This window comes from Cardiocondyla obscurior, linkage group LG10, assembly GCF_019399895.1.
Source record: "Cardiocondyla obscurior isolate alpha-2009 linkage group LG10, Cobs3.1, whole genome shotgun sequence".
NCBI classification, from domain to species: domain Eukaryota; kingdom Metazoa; phylum Arthropoda; class Insecta; order Hymenoptera; family Formicidae; genus Cardiocondyla; species Cardiocondyla obscurior.
In genome coordinates this window covers 7228235-7246649 of record NC_091873.1, presented here as the reverse complement: position 1 = coordinate 7246649, position 18415 = coordinate 7228235, and positions in this window count along the sequence as shown.

The following is an 18415-nucleotide window of genomic DNA, read 5'->3' as shown; positions in this document are numbered from 1 at the left end:
GTTGGAACGATAATCAATACGCGGTATGTCCCGAACGTGTGCCTAGGCGGTACGGTCGCGTACTTTGGCGCGTATTTCATACGTAAGAAAGTGAAAGAGGCACGCCGGTTTTTCGCGTCGACGACGTTGGATCAACGTCAAAGCAGCGTTTCTCCTTCCCGTAGCTAATTTCATTAAAAGTATCGTGAAATAAAAAGAAACGTCATTTTTCGATTACGTTCGAGTGGATTATTATTTGCTGGCTGTCTGCTCGGTTAAACGTGCAAAGCTGCGTCAAGTTTCAGATTAATTTTCCGACCCGTCGGGACCTCGAGGTTGTTCCCGCGTAACTTCAGATTTCGCGCGCGCCTCCTGGTCCCGTAATAATTCTTTCGGTGATTACTTACGTTATCGATAATGCCCTCCGTGGCCCTCGTCGACTGTCCGCCGGGGCTTCGCCGGTTTCCGTTTTCACTTTTCGCCGCTTCGCGAAACCCACCCCGCCTCGGCGCATTTCGACTCGTATTTCATCTCCTCTCCTCTTTATTTGCATACGCGATACATCGTTTTCCGTATCTCCGAGCCTCATCGTGTGCTCACGGCAAACGGCGTGCGGAGAGGTTTGAAGATAATTAATGCAAATTACACACGGGCAACGGGCACGCTACCGGTTACGGCGTTACACGGGATGAAAGCCGCGCCGGGCTTGCACGCGCGCGCGCTCGCTCGCTCTTGCTTCGATCGTGTAAGTCGTTGCTCTTGCATGTCGACGTGTCGCTCCGATTATCATCCGATACAATTGATTCGCGGCACCGATTGACTGCTATCTGTCGTCTCGGCCGAGTCAGATTAGCTCTCCCATTTCCCGGCCTTCGTCGTCCCGACCCGTTTCGCCCCCCCGTCCCCCTCCCCCTCGCTCCCTCGCTCGGGCTCGTCCTCGTCTCGTTCGCGTGCAGTGAGCTGTATACTTAAGCCGCGGAGAGCCACCGCACTAAACGGACGTGGCGCGTATAATTTATGAATTATTATTTTGTACTATAATATGTCGACCGCTTCTCTCCTCGCCAGCGCGCTCGTCTCCTTCGAGATTCACCGCGGAGAGAAGCATCTCTCGTCGGAAACGGTGAGATAAAGAGCACCGTCAATGGCGTAGGGCTCGCGGTGTTCCTTACCCTTCGCGAAAGCAGCCGCGAACGGTGCGAAGCGCGGTCGAGAAGCGAAAGAGAAGCGTTCTCCCGAAGGTAACGTCGCGCTACCGCGGCGCGGAGCTCTTTTAATAATTAAAGCGTGCGAAAGTTCCACCGTAGGTTTTTCCATGCGGACCGGTCTGCTTCGACAATCCGTCGTTTCCTCGTTGATTTTGATAATGGGATAATTAAAAAAAAAAAAGACGAGGTTATTTAAATGTTGGGAGACGATAGGGAGGGTGATTAATTAGGTATCTCTCGAGATAGTTTTACTTGCAAAAATTTAACAAACTAGAATTAAAAAGATTTCTCTCTCTCGATCTCTCGCGGTCGCGGTAAAAAAAAATTTGCACGTTTCGCATCGTAAATGACAAAGTTAAGCCGCGTGTTCGGTGGTCGGCGAGAAGGCGAGAGCCATGTGTGCGTGCCAGTTCCGACGCTGCATGCGAAATGCGCATTCCCGTGATCGAACACGGGCAGCCGAAGATTCATTCTAATTGGTTCCTAATCGCGGGTCGGATCGTGTGAATCGAAAGCGGCGGCGAGCGGTTTGCGGCGCGGTTTGCGGCGAGGTGAATCGGAGCGGTCCACCGAGAAGCGCGCCAGTGCGAGGCCGCGGCAACGAGGCAAGCCTGGGGAAAAGACCAGACAGGCGAGCTAGCAGAGTCTGGGGTGAACGGGGGCGGGGGTCGAGGGGTGAGAGAAAGAGAGAGAGAGAGAGAGAGAGAGAGAGAGAGAGAGAGAGAGAGAGAGAGAGAGAGAGAGAGAGAGAGAGAGAGAGAGCGAAAGAAAAAGAGAAAGAGAGAAAGAGCAGGGCGGACAGGCAGGCAGGCGGTCGGGCAAGCGGTGGAGAGCGAACGGACGAGCTCCGAGCGTAGGTCCGAGCTCCGAGTATCCTATAATTACGAGTAACTCAGCCACATTTGCGTTGATCCGACACCTTAAAGATAGCATTTAGCGGCCCCTTTCATCTCCGCGGCAAACAAACCAATTTATACCTCAGGCCGCTTTGTGCTCCGGCGAGGGACGTGCTCCGCCCCGAACCTACGAGTTAACTCCGTCTTTTTCCACCTTCCTCCCTCCCTCCCTCTCCCTCCCCCTCCCCTCTAGCATCTCTCGCGGCGACTTCTTCCTTTTCTCTCCTTCTTCACCGAATGCTCCGCGCCGATCTCGCCCTTGGTCCTTGCTAATTTCGCTGGAAATCAATCGCGTCGCTCTCGAAAAGTGAAACGTATCAGCGTTCCACCGGGTTTGTCGTTCGGCCGGCCGAGCCGCGCGAGGGAGGAACGGAATTGAACGGCCGACGAAACGCACGTCGCGTTTTTGTCTACTTCTTCTCGTAACTAATTGGCGCGCGTTATTACTTTCGTACGTCGTTCTCGCTTTTTACCCCTAACTGCGCGCGCCCACCCTTCGTCCGCGTCGCCCCCACCCCCTTCGAGGGGGCTGCGAGGGAGCGAAGGCTCGCGTGACTAAAACGCTACGACGCGAGGACGTCGGAGCACACGATAATAGCAGGTTACCACCTCTTCTTCTGGCATTCGGACTACGCTTCTATTTATTGTTAGCATCCAGCAAACGCGAACGCACGCGGCCGCATTCCCTGTATAAATAAAGTTACCGCACACGGAATTTCGCGCACGTAGTACAAACCCCGCGGGTCGCTCGGACAGCTAAAAAAAAAAAAGGAAAAAAAAAATAATAAAAAACTTGCACGTTACATGAGCGTCCCTCCGTGGAAACACGCAGGTGCGAGCTAACGTTATTATTTTACGTTCGGCAGTAGCGGAATACGCGGTTGTTTCCCGCCTATAGTCGACTCAAACGTTCGATCCCAGCCGATAATCGTTAAAGATCACCTTCCACGGTGACGTTGATGTCGTATCAGATTTCGAGAGGGCTCACTTATAATAGACATCCCGAATTACAACAGTTTTACGTATTTTATTTAAATTATTAATGGTACCTTTAACAGTCTATGAGCGTCGCGCGTGATAAAAGAATTGCAGCGAAGCGACAATAAAATTTCGTGATTGTAATTATACGCGCGCAAAAAAAAAAAAAAAAAAAAAAGTAATGAACCGAGAGTGACAATGCTCCGGCTATTTCGACGCGACGTCGGTATTACGTGGAATTGCGTGGCGGGCGCAAAGTGACACGTGTGTAAACCCCGATTATAAGATATAAATGTAAGACTGACCGTCTTCTCCGCTGATCCTCGCAACCGGACGAGGCGGCATCACGCGCGCGAGAGAGCCGATCTTTAACGACCGACCATCACTTTCGCGGGCGCCTTTCTTCTTCTTCTTCTTCTTCTTCTTCCTTCGGCAGCGTTCGATCTTCCGCCGGCGGTGGAGCGCGCGGAGTTTTACGACGCTCTCGGAATCCTTAAAATATCTCTGAGAAATTTCAGGCCGCTCGCGCAACATCTTTTCCACGCCGTCCGTCCGCGAGTAGCTCGTCGTTGGCACCCGACGTCTACGCGCCGGGCGATGACGACGCGGGGTACCGGGCACGCTCGTAAAACGCGAGATTAACGCAATTAATTCCCGTTCCCGAGAACGCGGGCCTTTCGGAGGCTACTCGGATTACTCGGGGGGTCCCCGTACTTTGTCCCTCTCCCGATCGCGCCCCGCTGACGTAACGTGTCATTAGCGTGGCGCGCCGCTAACAGAACAAACAAATTGTTTCTCCGGCCCATCCGACACCTAAAGCGTAACTAACCCAAGCCACACCCCGTGGAAACCCGACTAATTTGGCCGATTGTGGTCGACCCGAAGGAGCGACCTCCCTCCCCCGCTTCTCTACCTCTCTTCTTCTCGCCGTTTGCTCCTCGTGTGTCAAGAGAAAGGGAGAAACAAAAGAAATATCTTTCTTCGAGAGCGCGGGGGACAAAAAGAGGAAGGACAAGCTGCGATTAATTTCGTAAAATGTAGTTTGCCGAGAAAGGCGCGTAGCGTGGGGCGAGGGGGAGGCAGAAGAGAGGAGCGTTGCGCGGTCGACGTTGCTTACGTCAGTTTACGGACGTTTTCAATTTTGCGCGCGACAAAAGGTATTTCGGTGCGAGCGAGTACCGTGACGGCGGTGATTCGTCTTCGATGCTGCGTAAAATAAAATATAAAAAAAAACGCGGGGAACCGTTGTTCGGTGTCCGTTACGAACAATACGGGGGCCCCAACTACGCCGGGGTGGTCGGGGCCACCAAATAAATTGAACGAGCACGAGGTACGGCAAAGAAGACCGTCACGGGCCCAATTTCAAATCGATTAGCTCGCCCTCGGATCTCGGACTCGGAATAAAAGACCCCGGCTGCTATCCCGCCAAGAGAGTCCGCGGTTACCTGCTTTACGAATGCCTTTTTACTTGACGCGCGCGGCGTATATGCGACTACACGTGGGTCCCCTCCGTTCGTACGCACGCATACGTGTATCTCCGGCCCGGAGATCGAGAATATTTCGTCCACGGATTCGGGCGCCTATGGGCCTCGAAGCAGGTTGATGTTTTAGGTTGTTTGACTTGGCGGTCGAGACGCGCTCTGTAATTATCTCGCCTTGGCATGTACTACCTGCCCAGCTGTATTAGCGTCCAGATCCCGAGCGCGCGGCGCGTCCGCGGACGGGCGATATCGTCCGAATTGATATCCCGAGCCCAATCCCGTTAATGCCCCTGCGTCAGCCGGTATTTCCGCGACGGTAGTAAGCGGCGGATAGGTACGCGCGCGTAATATGCGAGCGTAAGTGGGCACAAAGTTGGTACCCGAGGGAGGATCGGCGGCGGTCCGCGCGGGCTAATCATAAGCGACCGGGTTGCTCGCCAATTAATACCACCTTCGGCAATATCCACCTCCGGGCAATCGCGGGGCACGAAAAGGGGGTGAGAGGGAGACGAGGATGAGCAAAGGCGTGAAGCGAGCGAGCCGCTGCATCGTACGAGACGAGACCAGACGAGTTAGAAACCATCCTCCGTTGCCCGAGTTTCATTCGCTCTTCTTCGCGCGCTTCTCGTGCATTATAACGCGGTTCGAAGAGAGAAGGAAAGCGAAACCTCACGTACAGGCCGGGGCCCAGAAACACCGCGGTTTCTCTCCTCTTCTGGCTCCTCTTCTTGGCAACCGCCGCCGCTCGCAACCGCGAGGCAACGCCGATCATCGGGGACGAGTGCGAAGAAGAGGAGTGGTGGATCAACGATCAGTGGCGTACGTAATTGGGTGTAATGGTGAGACCTCTCGATACCACCGGATATATACTATAGTTCGGCACGCCGGGAAAAGGGCCTGAGCGGCTTTACTTTGTAGAATGATTTTTTTCCCCCCCGTCTCTTGCGTTCAATCGATGCGTATCGATGACATAATCTCGCCGCGTCGACAAATTGATCCACACGAACGTCAACACTGAGGCATCTAGCCTCACGTCGTATTCAAAGTAACGTGATACGTTTTTCTTTTTTTTTTAATCGCACCGAAGCGCGTTATTATTAATAAGTACTCTGTTACGCTAGAATTATATTATTAAGAAGTTCGTCGTGTATCGATAATTGAAACATTCGCTGTTGCATACACGTTGGCTGTCTTTCAGATAAAACGAATTGCGATAGCGTATGTAGGAATTGTAAAATGAGCTAGCTTCGGCTTAAGCTTGAACGCCCAAGCTGCCAAATTAGTTATCGCGCATTAAAATAATTTTTTTTAAATTAATTTATGGAGCATCAGAGTTTCCTACGTGGGTATCGATATGTTACATTGATACCTCCGTGAATATAATAAATATAATCTAATAAAAAAAAATTTTTTTTAATGATTAGAATAATAATCAAATTAAATTTACTCCAATTTCATTCGTAACGTTAAAATAATATTGGTTGATAACCAAATATAAAAGCAGGTTAAACGTATCGTTAAAACGATTATTGTTTAAATATTGAATAGGTATGAGAATTAATTTAGGAGGAAACGCAACGGGATGTATCGCTAAAAAAAAAAAAAAAAAAAATAATTAACGTCGCATTGTCATACTTACCCCAATTCATACATATTATAATTACCTGTGATTGGATTTTCCACATACGCCCATACGAACTCGTACATCTTGCGGTTTTCACTTTCACGTTTCACGCGTCACGGCACGCCGTCGTGCGTTAATCGAAATTCGTGAGGTATTCGAAAATGTAAAACTGACAATTTTCGTCGAACGCGATCGGGAACGACGATAATATCCGCATCCGCGAAAGGCAGCGGCACGTTTCTCGCAGCATTGCGATAGGATCGAGACGGTAAATCCAGGCGATCGAGAGTTTAGAATAATCAGATTCCTCGGGTGAGATTACGAGTCCGTAAGAGAGCGAGGACGTCGGGCGAGCGGGGCGGCGAGGGGGGGGGCCGGTTGGGAGAAGAGGGATGAGTCAAGGTGATAGAGGAGGTAGGCAAAGAGTTGGCGCGGCCGCGAGAGAAACAACGGGTTGGAGAAGGGAAGAAGGTGGTAGCGCGTGAGCGCGGGCGCGCGTGAAGGGCCGACGAGGAGGGAGGAGGGGAAAGGGGGGTTTCAGGTGGAGGCAGAGAGAAAGAGAGAGACGAAACGTCGGGGTCCGAGGTGTTTTTCGGGGCGTGGCAAAGCTCCGCGTGATTACAGCGCGAGGATCGGTCAGCGCGGTGAGAGTTCAAAGCATCAAAGAGCCCCGACCAGCGAGAAATTGCTTAGGATTCATCCTCCTCGGCACGGGCTGCGGCAACGTATGTCGTAAACGTATACCCTTCGATCCTCTTCGCTCGCCTCCGTCCACCTTCCTCCCTCGTCTCCCCGCCGGCCAATAATCGCACCACCACCATCGCCATCGCCACCACCGCCCGGGTTCTCTTTCTCCTTTCCTCCCTCGCTTAAGTAGCTCGGCTCAATACCCGTGCGTATAATGAGACCTGGTTCCGATCGCGCCGCGATTACGTGCTATATACGTCTAATAGTGCCCCGTTCGAGAACTTTATTTACGAGATATCTATTACGAATCCATGTAGCCCGCAGAAACCCATTCGAGGATCATCACGCCTTGAGCTTCTCTCTTTTGCTGCGGCGCGCTTCTAGATGCGACCGGGGAATCTCTTCGATAAAGATCTATATAATCTCGCCGATCTTGTCGGTACCAATAGCGAGGCGATTTCGATGAATTTTGATAATGTCTCGCGAGGCCTCTTTTATTCGCCACTTATTTTATTTAGAGCGAAACTTTATATCGCAGCGTAAATTTGCCGCGAGTAATACAAGTGTTGAAACGCCGCTTTTGGCGTTACGTATCCGCGAAACTTTTTCCAATCCAATGATTTCGTTCCTTCGGGTAGTTTTTCTTTTTTTTTACAACTTGGGATCGTAGAAGAAAACAGAAGATAGCTCGCAAATTTTTCCTCACTTGTCGTATTACAACTCGCTTGGCTGTACTAACAAGTACTCGTTTATATAGGAACGTTATCAATGCACACACGCAATACCTATTACGCCGTTATTTGTATTTGTAACGATCAGATAGCGTCGGGACGCACGCGATCCGTTGATCCTAAGGGCTCGTAATGGATCCCGCGTAATAGTAATTACCTCCGTTATTATCGTTACTATTAATGGTATTTTTTTCATAGTTCCTACCACGTCGTAATCGTTATCGTTATCTCCGATCGCAACTTATATCCGCGATGAAATAAATTCCATTTTCATAATATCGTTGACGGCTCTTTTTTTTTTTTTTTTCTTTTTTTTTTATCTTAGGATTTCATCTCGTTTCACGCTGCCGAGTGATATCGAAACAATCCGTCGGACACTCGTGCTGCTTATCGCGTATTTGTATCGCGCGCGTATACATTTTGTAAAGCTCTAACTAGTTAATTTTCGCCGACGGGATGCGGCGGTGTAATATGAGGAATGTTGGAGGCCCGAATCAAAAGAACGGCCGCTAACCCGGTTTTACCGTTTATGTTCTGACAAATGAACGCGCAATCACGGCGACCACGCCTCGGAGAATAAAAAACCGCTCGCGCGTTTTTACTTCTTGTCGACGAAGCCCTAAGGGCACCTGCGGATTCCTCGTGTTTTCACCTTTTTATATTTTTCGGTGCTCCCGCGGCCTTTCGCCTTTTGCGAAAGACGGAAAAATTAACGCGAAGTCGTAGCACTTTTGTGCTTCGCGTGACGAGTTTTCTCCGCGGGACGTTCGAACATTTCGGACATTTTATTATCTAAACTAATTTTTTTTTTTTTTATCCTAAACTGAACTTTCTCATGTTTTTGCGATAGCGTAAAAAAAATTACGCCGACGTTGGACTGTTTCTTGTACGAATTACGCTTGAAAGAACAATTTAATACGCGCGTGTACATTTGTAGTTTATTGCTGAAAATTATTAAATGCCATGTAAAACAGTTTTCTTTCACGTCGAAGAAGTAAGAGTAAATTACGTGCGGTACAGCGTTGTAAAGATGCAAATATCAATCCGCGACGTCTCGGTTGAGAGATTTTCCAACTCCATCGTTCCACGTGGAATAATAAAAATCTCGCGATCGGTAGCGGATAATTAATTTTCGCCAATTTTATTTAAAATGGCATGGGAGAATGACAACAATCGAGCACGTAACAAGCTCGACATCTCGGCTTCTCACGCGGCAATGGACTTAACGATTACAATCAGCGAAATGCCTAACGATCTCGTTGGCGCGGGCGGCCGATTCCGCGAGGGCGAACGGTAAAAACGAACGTTTCTCACAAGCGGACGTGCAATTAATTAATAACTCGGTACTCTACCCTAGCTGAGAGAGGCTCGTTTTACGGTGATTCTTTCGAGCGGCAGCGAATTTATGATATCGGTCTCGGCCGTGACACTTACGAAGAGTTTTAGGATAATAAAAGAGCGGGCCGTTTGCGGCGGAGGGAGGACGAGGGCGAGGGATCCGCGGCGGAGAGCGGGATCTTGAAAGAAAAGAGAATGGCGGGGAGAAACGAGAGGAGGAACGAAAGTGATGGACGGTGGCCGATCAGCGCCGTCAAAATAATGATCAGCGTAAATAATAAGCCTCGTTATAATGCCGGACTCTAGGTGTTTTCTCTTCTCCCTTTCTTTTTTACACCGTGCCCGGGCCGTTTCTCGCTCGCAACAATGTCGAACCGACCGGAGTAATCTTTGATCCTCGTAAGCGCGGCCCCTCGAAAATCTCTTTCTCTTTATTCATTCCTTCCTTCCTTCCTTCCTTCCTTCTCGCTAGTCTGCCCATCTGCCTTTCCCGCCCCCTTTTGTCATTTCGGCCTCGCTGCCTTCTCCAGAAACGAATTACCTTATCGTAACGCCGCTACCAGCGAATTAAATGAATCTATCGATGCTCTCCGCCTGGAAACATTAACGCGCGAGTGTCGCGGCTTGAGACGTAACGACGAACATTTAAGTACGAAACTTTAAAGAATTACGACGTGACTAAGGTGCAAGCTCCGCATATCTATTCGTAACTGCGTCTTTGAGTATACCCCACGCTTCGAAGACCCGGACTTTGTAGCGCAATAATCAACAGAGGGAGCAAATAGATACGTACAAAGTTCTTTATTACGAGTTCCATCTCTCGCAAGGGAAAAAGAAAAACTCGACGGAGGAACAAATGGCGACAATCTCTTTTTCTCTCTCTCTCTCTCTCCCGCGTGCGCGCGTTTAGGTCGAATGTTTAAGATGTAATTACACGAACGCAGGATGCCGCGATCCGCTTGTTTCACTGCGAGACATGTCATTCGCCATGCATATACATATAAAGCGCACAAATTAACGTGCTTGAGGAGTACCTCCGCCCCGGCGGCCATTGTTCCTCGCGCACGCACTTTACCCGCGACCCGATTCTCCCGTTGCATCTATGATTATTTCTTTTTCATGCGCTCTTTCGGGGAACGAGCCAAAGTAACTCTCGACTCGGCCGTCTTCGAGATGCCTCGCTATTACACGGCCGTGTAATTTCATGGCATTACGCTACCGCCGTTGATACAATAACATTGAATCGTGCGACTAGAAGCAACGTTCTTTTGTTTCTGAATTATCTTATATGCGTAGTAAAATTCTGAGAATTCCACCCGATCCCGCCGTTCATAACGTGAATTGTTATTCCGGCGCATTATGATTTCGTGCATTGAGATTAGAGGGGAAAAAATGTACGTTTAATTAAATAATCTCTCGTTGAATCGGCGCCGCGAATTTATTTATTCGAAAAGTGCTGAGGAATATTAAACGCGTGCGGTATGTACTGGCAATTTCGACGGATATCAAATATATTGCCGGTATTTCGACGAAAGTTTGACGTGACGTGCTCGCGTATCCGATAACAAGCACCTGCAATCATGTCTACGACGTATTATTTATGTAGTTTTCCAACGCGAAATTATATTGAAACTTTGGATTTTCCAAGAGATGATTAAAGACGCTAATCGTGCACGTTCGCAGTAGGTCCGTGGAATCCCCTAACAAAATTAAAAAAAGAAAACAAAAAAAAAGAAGAAAAAAAAAAGGAAGGAAGAAACGGAGTAGCGTGTCGATCAGACGTAATCGCGTGGGAAGTTACGACAAACTACCTTTCGTTCCGGTCTCGCGTCGGTAACGCGCGACCAAGATCTTGTTCAGGACTCATCTCCCATTTCGCCGGGGCGTATCCGAGCTGATTTATCGTAATTACTAGGAATGAATTATCAAAAGGCAGAGCGGCGCGCGGCAATTATGTCGAATCCGCGCCCCCTGACAGCTTTCGAGGGTTCACGAATGGCTTTCCCCCGCGAGTTTCGCGGGGGAGGAAGGGAAGAGATCACCCGTTGAAAAATCGCTCCCCCTTTCGACGGCGGACGGGGAAACCGGGACGAGGCTCGGTGACCGCGCGCGTGCCACGCGGAATGGCAATGATTCAATGAATTCTGCAAACACAGCGCTTTCTCGGGCGACCGGGGGTGGGTCACGGATCCTCGAACGTGACAAGCTTACGCTCTTAACCGCGCCCCCGCCGTGAAGAATTAATAACAATGCCCGAAGAAATATAATAATAAAAGATGCCGATGTTCGAGGTGGGAGACCGGTTCCTCTTTCAGGGGTTACGATGACTCGAGATTTTTTTTTTTTTTTTCTTTCCATCCCTCTTCGACTATGTCGTCGTTCTCGTTGCCTGGTCGTCGCGCGGTGTGTCCGCGTTTTTTTTTTCCTTTTTTCACAAGACCCGGGAATAAAGAAGAAGAAGAAGAAAAAAAAAAGAAAAGGAGCGGTGCGCGCCATATAGACGCGCCGCGACGCGTATCGCCCCCTTGTACGACGCGAGTCACGAGACCGCTCAAACTCGCAAGACGGGTGACGGTGGCGGTGGCGGTGACGGCGGGCAGGGTATCCCGACGGGAAATTGAAAGAATACCAAGTCCGGGTGGGAAGTTAATTGTTTCTCTTTTAACCAACCGACGCGGCCGAGTACGCGTCGTCACGGACGTTGCCCGCGCAAAATGGCCGTCGTCATCTTTCGCGGCACGGCGGAGCGGAGCGGCGCGGCAGACCCGGTAATAATGGCCGGCTCTTGGGCCTCCACGTATGTACACTGCCGCGCAACGCGCGCACGGCAGGAGAATACACGTTACATAACTCGTTTACGGTTGCCCGTGCCCGCGCTCATAGATTCGGATACGGATGCGTGCGTGTACGCGTGTGCGTAAATAAGTCGGTGCATTAGGGAACGAGCGTGAACGCGAGCGAGCGAGCGCGCGCGCTTCACGCTGGATTCCCCACAGCCCCGTAAACGGAGAGAATAGGGGAATGGGTGCTAGCTATTTTATTTTATGGCCAGGGCTAATGCGCTCTTTGTGTACGCTGTAGGTTTCCGTCGCGGTTTGCAAGCTCGTATGTACGTTTCACTAATGCCGCCGCCACCGCCGTCGCCGTCGCCGTCGCCGTCGCCGTCGCGGGGCGTACGTGCAAGTCCCACCTCCCCGATGCTTCTAGTAAACGCGTAAAGCAGTCTAGTTTAATCGGCAAATTAATGATCGAACGAAACTCTTCAATTATCACGCGAGCCTCTCTTTGTTTCATCCGAGATTTATTACGGTGCAAATCTGTTTAATATTTTTACCTGATACTTTTTTTTTTATTTGGACTGAGCATAAGTATCAAAAAAAATAATTGAAAAAAAAAGAAGGAAGACTAACGTTTTTTAAACATGTCTAATATATTAAAAGGCTATTTAATTGGAACGCTCCAATTTCTCATAGTTCTCATCCCGTAGCGATTCTTCACTGACTCGCGTGCGTAACAAATGTCTTAGAAATTACATCTGGGGTATGCGTTCGGTACATCGCTGTACCGTCGTATTTGCGTTAAGCTCGGAGGTATCGAGGAGTCGCTGAATAACGCCAAGACGTGCCTCGATTAACGACGTTAACAAACGTCGGCCGAAAGCGTCGTCCCTCGAATCGTTCTCGCCGCCGTAAACCGTCGCGGGCGATTGATGACGAATAGTGGGCTACGGGCGATTTATTTTAAATATAACCGCTCGATTCATTGGCCGATTTGTTACGGGCGTTTTCGCAGAGGCGAGACGCGAGAGGCGTACGAGAGTTTCTCCCCCCGTTTCCCTTACGTCGAAAAGGGGAGAGATAGACGCGAGGTGCAATCCGTACAATGTCACCCCGAAGCGCGCTCGTAATTCGAATATAATGGACTCCCGTTTCTCCCCTGGCCGTAATACACGCGCGCCTGTGTGTATCGCCCCGTGTACCGCCGTTGCGCTGCCGATTCCAGCCCTCGGTGCTGATTCGACACGATGGTGAACGCGCCGGCAAAACATATCGTGCCCCCTTCGTCAACCCTCGTGCCTCGCGCCCGCCAAGATTCCTGTGGACAAAAGCGTCGCGTTTCGCGCCGACCGGAGAATATTATCCCCCTTAAGGGATTAACTTTGCGGAATTAATTTCGAGGGAATTTATTATTTTTTTTTCTTTTATTATTTAGCGCAGGAGCTCGCCGCGATTATTTTTTGAGCGAGGGTAAAATTAATTTCTTTTCGAGAAACTTATGTTATACAGTAGGTACATAGTATGGGAATCGTAGGAGCTAGCTTCGGTCCAGGTCTGGAAATTTAATTTGCTAGTCTTGCCTGTTCGCCTGTCTTGATCCTGAATTTAAAACGATACGAGTTCAATTGTCGCGAAAGACGATTTCGCGAAGGCACTCTCTCCTCTTTGGATTAATAAATCTTTTACGCGGCTGTTTTTTTTTTTCTTCCTCGCGAATCTCAGCGTTAACAGAACTATTTTGACGTTGTCGGTACGCTAAAATTTTATTCGCAATGATCGCTTTATTGTAAGTCGCGAGTTCGTCGAATTCGTCCCGCCGGTCGCTCGTGTACGAGCGGAACGGGGAAAGAAAAAAAAAAAGAGAGAAAGAGAGAAAAAAAAAACTGCGGTTGAAGTAGGCTACCATTCGCTTACCGAGATCGTCTCCGCCTACGTCGACTACGTTGTTACGGTAATTTCGTTCCACGATGGTCAGAAAGAGCGCTCTTTCTGCGGAGTACGCTCATTGGCAAGGGAAAGGCACAGGAAATCGTCCAGGAAACGATGCGCACCGCTGCGAAATATTAGTTTATAGCATTGGAGTTTATAGCCGCGGCCGAGCCCCGGCGGGCCTACTTGCGAAAGAACATCCGTCACGGATGTATAATTAAAGCACGATGGATGGGACGATTAACGAGCGCTGTTATCGGGATCGTTACGCTCGCTGCTGCGTTGCCTATAGTATGTATACTATAATATATGTAAGGAAATGCCGCGGAAACACCGCGAGGACGCGTTCCGTTCCGGGTTCTCGCGTCGCCACTACGTAATTATATTTCGCCGCTCTTAGTTACCTTCCCGGCGGAATCGGCGCGACGGCCGCAAGAGATTTAAGCCGCGCGCATCGTCGAGAAGTCGCGTCGCTAGATTTGGCCCTTCGATCGCGAAAGGGTCGTCATTAAGCCGAGCCGGGAATATCTCCGTTATCGCGACGCACATCGTGCGTCACGAGATGAGATAAATCGGAAACTTTGACGCGACGCGACGTCGTCTGGTCGGCCTCGCCGTATTCTCCGTTGTGAGATATCGCGCAACGTAATGTATCGGCTCGTTAAGTTCTGGCAGTTTCAGTGGTTCCAGCGCGCCTGATAGATCATAGTCTCGGCTCCGTTGCACCCCTTATTCGACGATCCTCTCTCCTCCCCCTCGCCGTCTCCCCCGATTTCCCGGCGTCGGGCCGAGATTTCCCATACCAGTGCCAAACCACTACGGCGCTCTCTCCACCCTTATTGTCGGGAGTGTTTCGAATGCGAATGTAATATTCGCGTACCATTAACCCCGAACATGTGTAGGGTGTAATCGTTTCAACCCCGTGGAGCCCTTCTGCGGGCCGTCGCGGAACGAAGGGGCTGAGGGGAGCGAGGGGGAACGAAAGAGCGATACCGTAAACCCCCAAACAAACGCGCGCCCGCGCGCCGGCGACGTTCGATGCTTCCTCGAGCAATCTGAGGCAATCGTTGCGCGAGCTACATTGTCGACTTTACGAGAACGACGACGAGCAAAGCGGGCAAGAGTTTTCCTCAATAATCCAACCACATTTGAGTGCCGAGTGCGAGCGCGCGCCGCCTTTCTTCCAACATCTGGCATGATTCGCATTCAGCCAACCAAACCGCGAGCGGCACTCATGCTCCCGCCTCCGTGTACGCTTCGATGTCCTATCTACCTATCCTGACCTTTCGCTCGGTGCGCTCTACGAACAACGCATTTGCGATTTACGCGACGAGGATCGAGCCGAAAGTAGTCCAAGTACTCTCGGAGACCAATGAAAGAAGCCGGTAGCCAGCCGCAAGTTGATTATTTCGAGGATAATGACACGCTATTTAGTCGAAGAAAAATAAAAATTGCGAGAAATCCATTTTCAACGATAAGTATTCCCATCGTGTGCACAAGTATGTAATGTAGATTTAAGTACTTGCAAATAATAAAGAAAAAAAAAAAAAAGAAACTTAGCGTGTTCCGATTCATTCTATCCACTTATAAAATATAACAAACCTACATGAAAATATTGAAATTATCGGTGCGGTTCGAACTACGAGATTCATTAATATAATTAAATGAATCTTGAGGACGTAATTATGTAGCTGATATAATCTCGAAATGAATTTAAATAGCGCGATGTATTATTCATCAAAAGAAATTCAAAATTGACAAAGATAACGACGAGAAAGCTGAAAGCGGGCGGAAAATTTAATATACGATAAAAAATAAAATAAAATAAAGTAATAATAATAAAATAAATAGCCGCGTCAATCTAATCACAATTTTAAATTTTACGCCCGCATAAAATCCAACGCGAAATATACGTTGACAGATTGCGCTCGAAGTAGCTCGGGGATCATAAATATCCGAGCGTAACAATAGTAAAAGCGATCTGGATCTGATTGTGGGCTGCGCGGTAGTTAAGCCGAACACAAGGCGCGCCGATATTCGCCGACGTATTCAAAGTCCGAGTCAACACTCGATGCGTTTCGGCGATATAAAATATGCCTACTTTTCGTATAGACACTCAGCGCGGGGCCCGGAGCGAGCGGCGATCCCACAATATTAATAAACCCTCTCTCCATCGGCCGGTCGGAGGTTCTCTCGCCTATCTCTCGGTCCCTCTTCTTTTTTCCTTTTTCTTTTTCTTTTCCTTTTTGAGAAGCCTTGGTAAAAGGGGCCACGCCGAAACGAGAATGGGCGACCGGGACTTCCAGACAGCGTGGCTCTCGATGGTCACAGGTGTGCCTTCGGGCGCGTTCGCTTTGACTGCACGCTCCTATACATACGCGCGCATACATGCATGTCCGCGCACCCCCGAAATACGCGCGTGTGCGTACGTCTAAAAAGCCATTTGCTTCTTCGGCGTTACAGTTCGAACTAGGGCTCATGCCAATGGCACAGGCACCGATATCGATTTTATTCTCAACTTCGCCGCGATCATCTCGCGGACCTTCGTTCCCGTTCCCACCTCACGCCGCCGTTGCACCGCACCGTTTCGAATTCGTCGCGAAATTTGGCCGCGAGCGCCGAAGCGGTTAGCCCTTTTAGCTCGGATCGGAACGCGGCGTGGAGCGGAGCGGACAACAAAAGCGGCGTTAAAGCATTCGGTCCGTCGGCAATTTTTTCTGGTTCGATTTTGCGGCGGAGGCACCTCTCGGTGAGGAATTCCATCCATCAGTCGGGCCTAGATTACGCCGCGTTAGTTACAGAAAGAATGAGAAGAAGAGAGAAAGAGAGAGAGAGAGAGCGAAGAAGAGAGAAGCGGGGTGTGCATGTGCACGTGCACGTACATCGCGCGGATACGCTTGGATACGTCTGTGTACGTGAGAGATGGAACGTTTCGAGGGTGTCGAGGGGGCGAAGGAGGCCCGAATAGAGGTAGAGAGAAACTGGCCCTGGAGTACCTTAAGGCTAGACGCGGCGACGGCTGAGGGAACGAAACGAGCGCGAGCGTGGATCGAGGAGGAACAAAGACAAGCGCGAAAGAAAGAGGGAGCGAAAGATCGAAGGAGAAGAAAGCGCGGGAGAGAAAGAGAAAGAGCCGAAGGATGGAGGATAACCGAGAGAGGAGAAACGCTCTTGGGATTCAGGTGTTGATGACCAGACACCGCGCCAGCGCGAGAAGCAGCAACGAAGAAGGCGGCAGAAGCAACGCGCCGCGCCGGCGGTGGCTGAAGGCGGGATGCCTTTCATCTTTTCATCTTTGTCTTGTACCTCCGAGGCTCTCTCGCACATCTTTCCGGCCGACGCGCGGCCTAGAGGCGGCTTCCTCGCCCAACGCCACGATGCACATCTCACCGAAAACCCCGCAGCAGGAGCTCTCCTCACTCTTTCTTACGCGTTTCCTATTAGACGTTCACTTCGCCGGACCGTCCGTTTCTCCGACGAGGGAATCGTCAAGCGAGGCGGCTCCGGAAGCTTACTTTATCGCATCAACTAACGCGGTGTGGTCGCTTCCCCTCGTTCTGATACTAATAACGTACTTAATATAAAGACTCGACACGTGAAAAGCTCTGTTTCTATTTGGAGTCGCAACATTTTTTTTTTTTTCTTTTTATCTTTTGCAAGGTTTTTAAAATTTATTTAAGTAGTTGGTCCTTTTATATTACCGTTTAAAAAATGTAAAAGTAAAAATCCCGAAAGGTAATTAAATTATGATATTTAATTTAGAAAAGTGGATCGATATAGTCGGTATGGAAATCTGACCGGGGTTGAAACGTATCGTGTTTTACGAGGGAAGTTTTCCTGCGGAGCTCTCCGAAGCGAAGGAACCCCGCGGGAGAATGTACTCGCACGAGGATACTCGCGTTATGCTACAAAAGATCGAGAGGTTGGCCGTGGCGTGCCGTGGCGAAATTAACCGAATTCTCCTTCTTCGTCAAATCATTTGAGGTTTCCGTCGCTTCCGTTGCGCCTTTTGTTTACTTGCAAAACGCGAAAGCGCAACGAACTCCTCTCGTTCAACGCGGATCCGACACGTATATGTACATCGGGCATGAAAATTTCGACACGCAGTTGTTTAAGACTGCTTCAGATCGTATAACTTTGAAAACCTACAATTTTCAGATGCATGAGAGAGATTTAGCTAGATATCAATATTAATAAATTCGTATCGAATAATTTTTTATCAAATGTCTACCTGTTTTTTTTTTATCTTTATCTTTATTTTATTTTATTTTTTTTTTTAACATTCGCTCGAATAGGTCCATCATTAAAAATCATCTGGAGCAGCCTCTCTGTTCTATTTCTCAACCGAAACGTTCGTCTAATAATAAGTTAGGTTTTATCGATTTAACTGCGCGTAATACGTTGAACATTATCACTGAGTTATGCGGTACAATCACATTGCGCGACCGCCAGCAACAAAAGACGGACAAATTGTAAGGTACAACGAGTAAAAGAAGCGCAAGAGAACGAGGGGAAGCGAAAAGTAGAGAACTAAAAGAAGCGGAGGACGGTAATTCTAATTGTCTCTTTCTATCTCGTGGCCAGTACCTTCGTCGCCGTTCGATTTCGATCCTTCGGCTTCGTTTTTCTTCGTACGAGTTTACTCGAGGCCTTGTTAAGTCCGCGCGTTTCGAGCCGGCGGTATAATGGCGCACATAAAGACCCGAGTGCAAACGCACATTCGCAATCCACCGCTAATCGGATAATTGATTGACTTTCGGCATTCATTTTTTTTTTTTTTTTTTTTT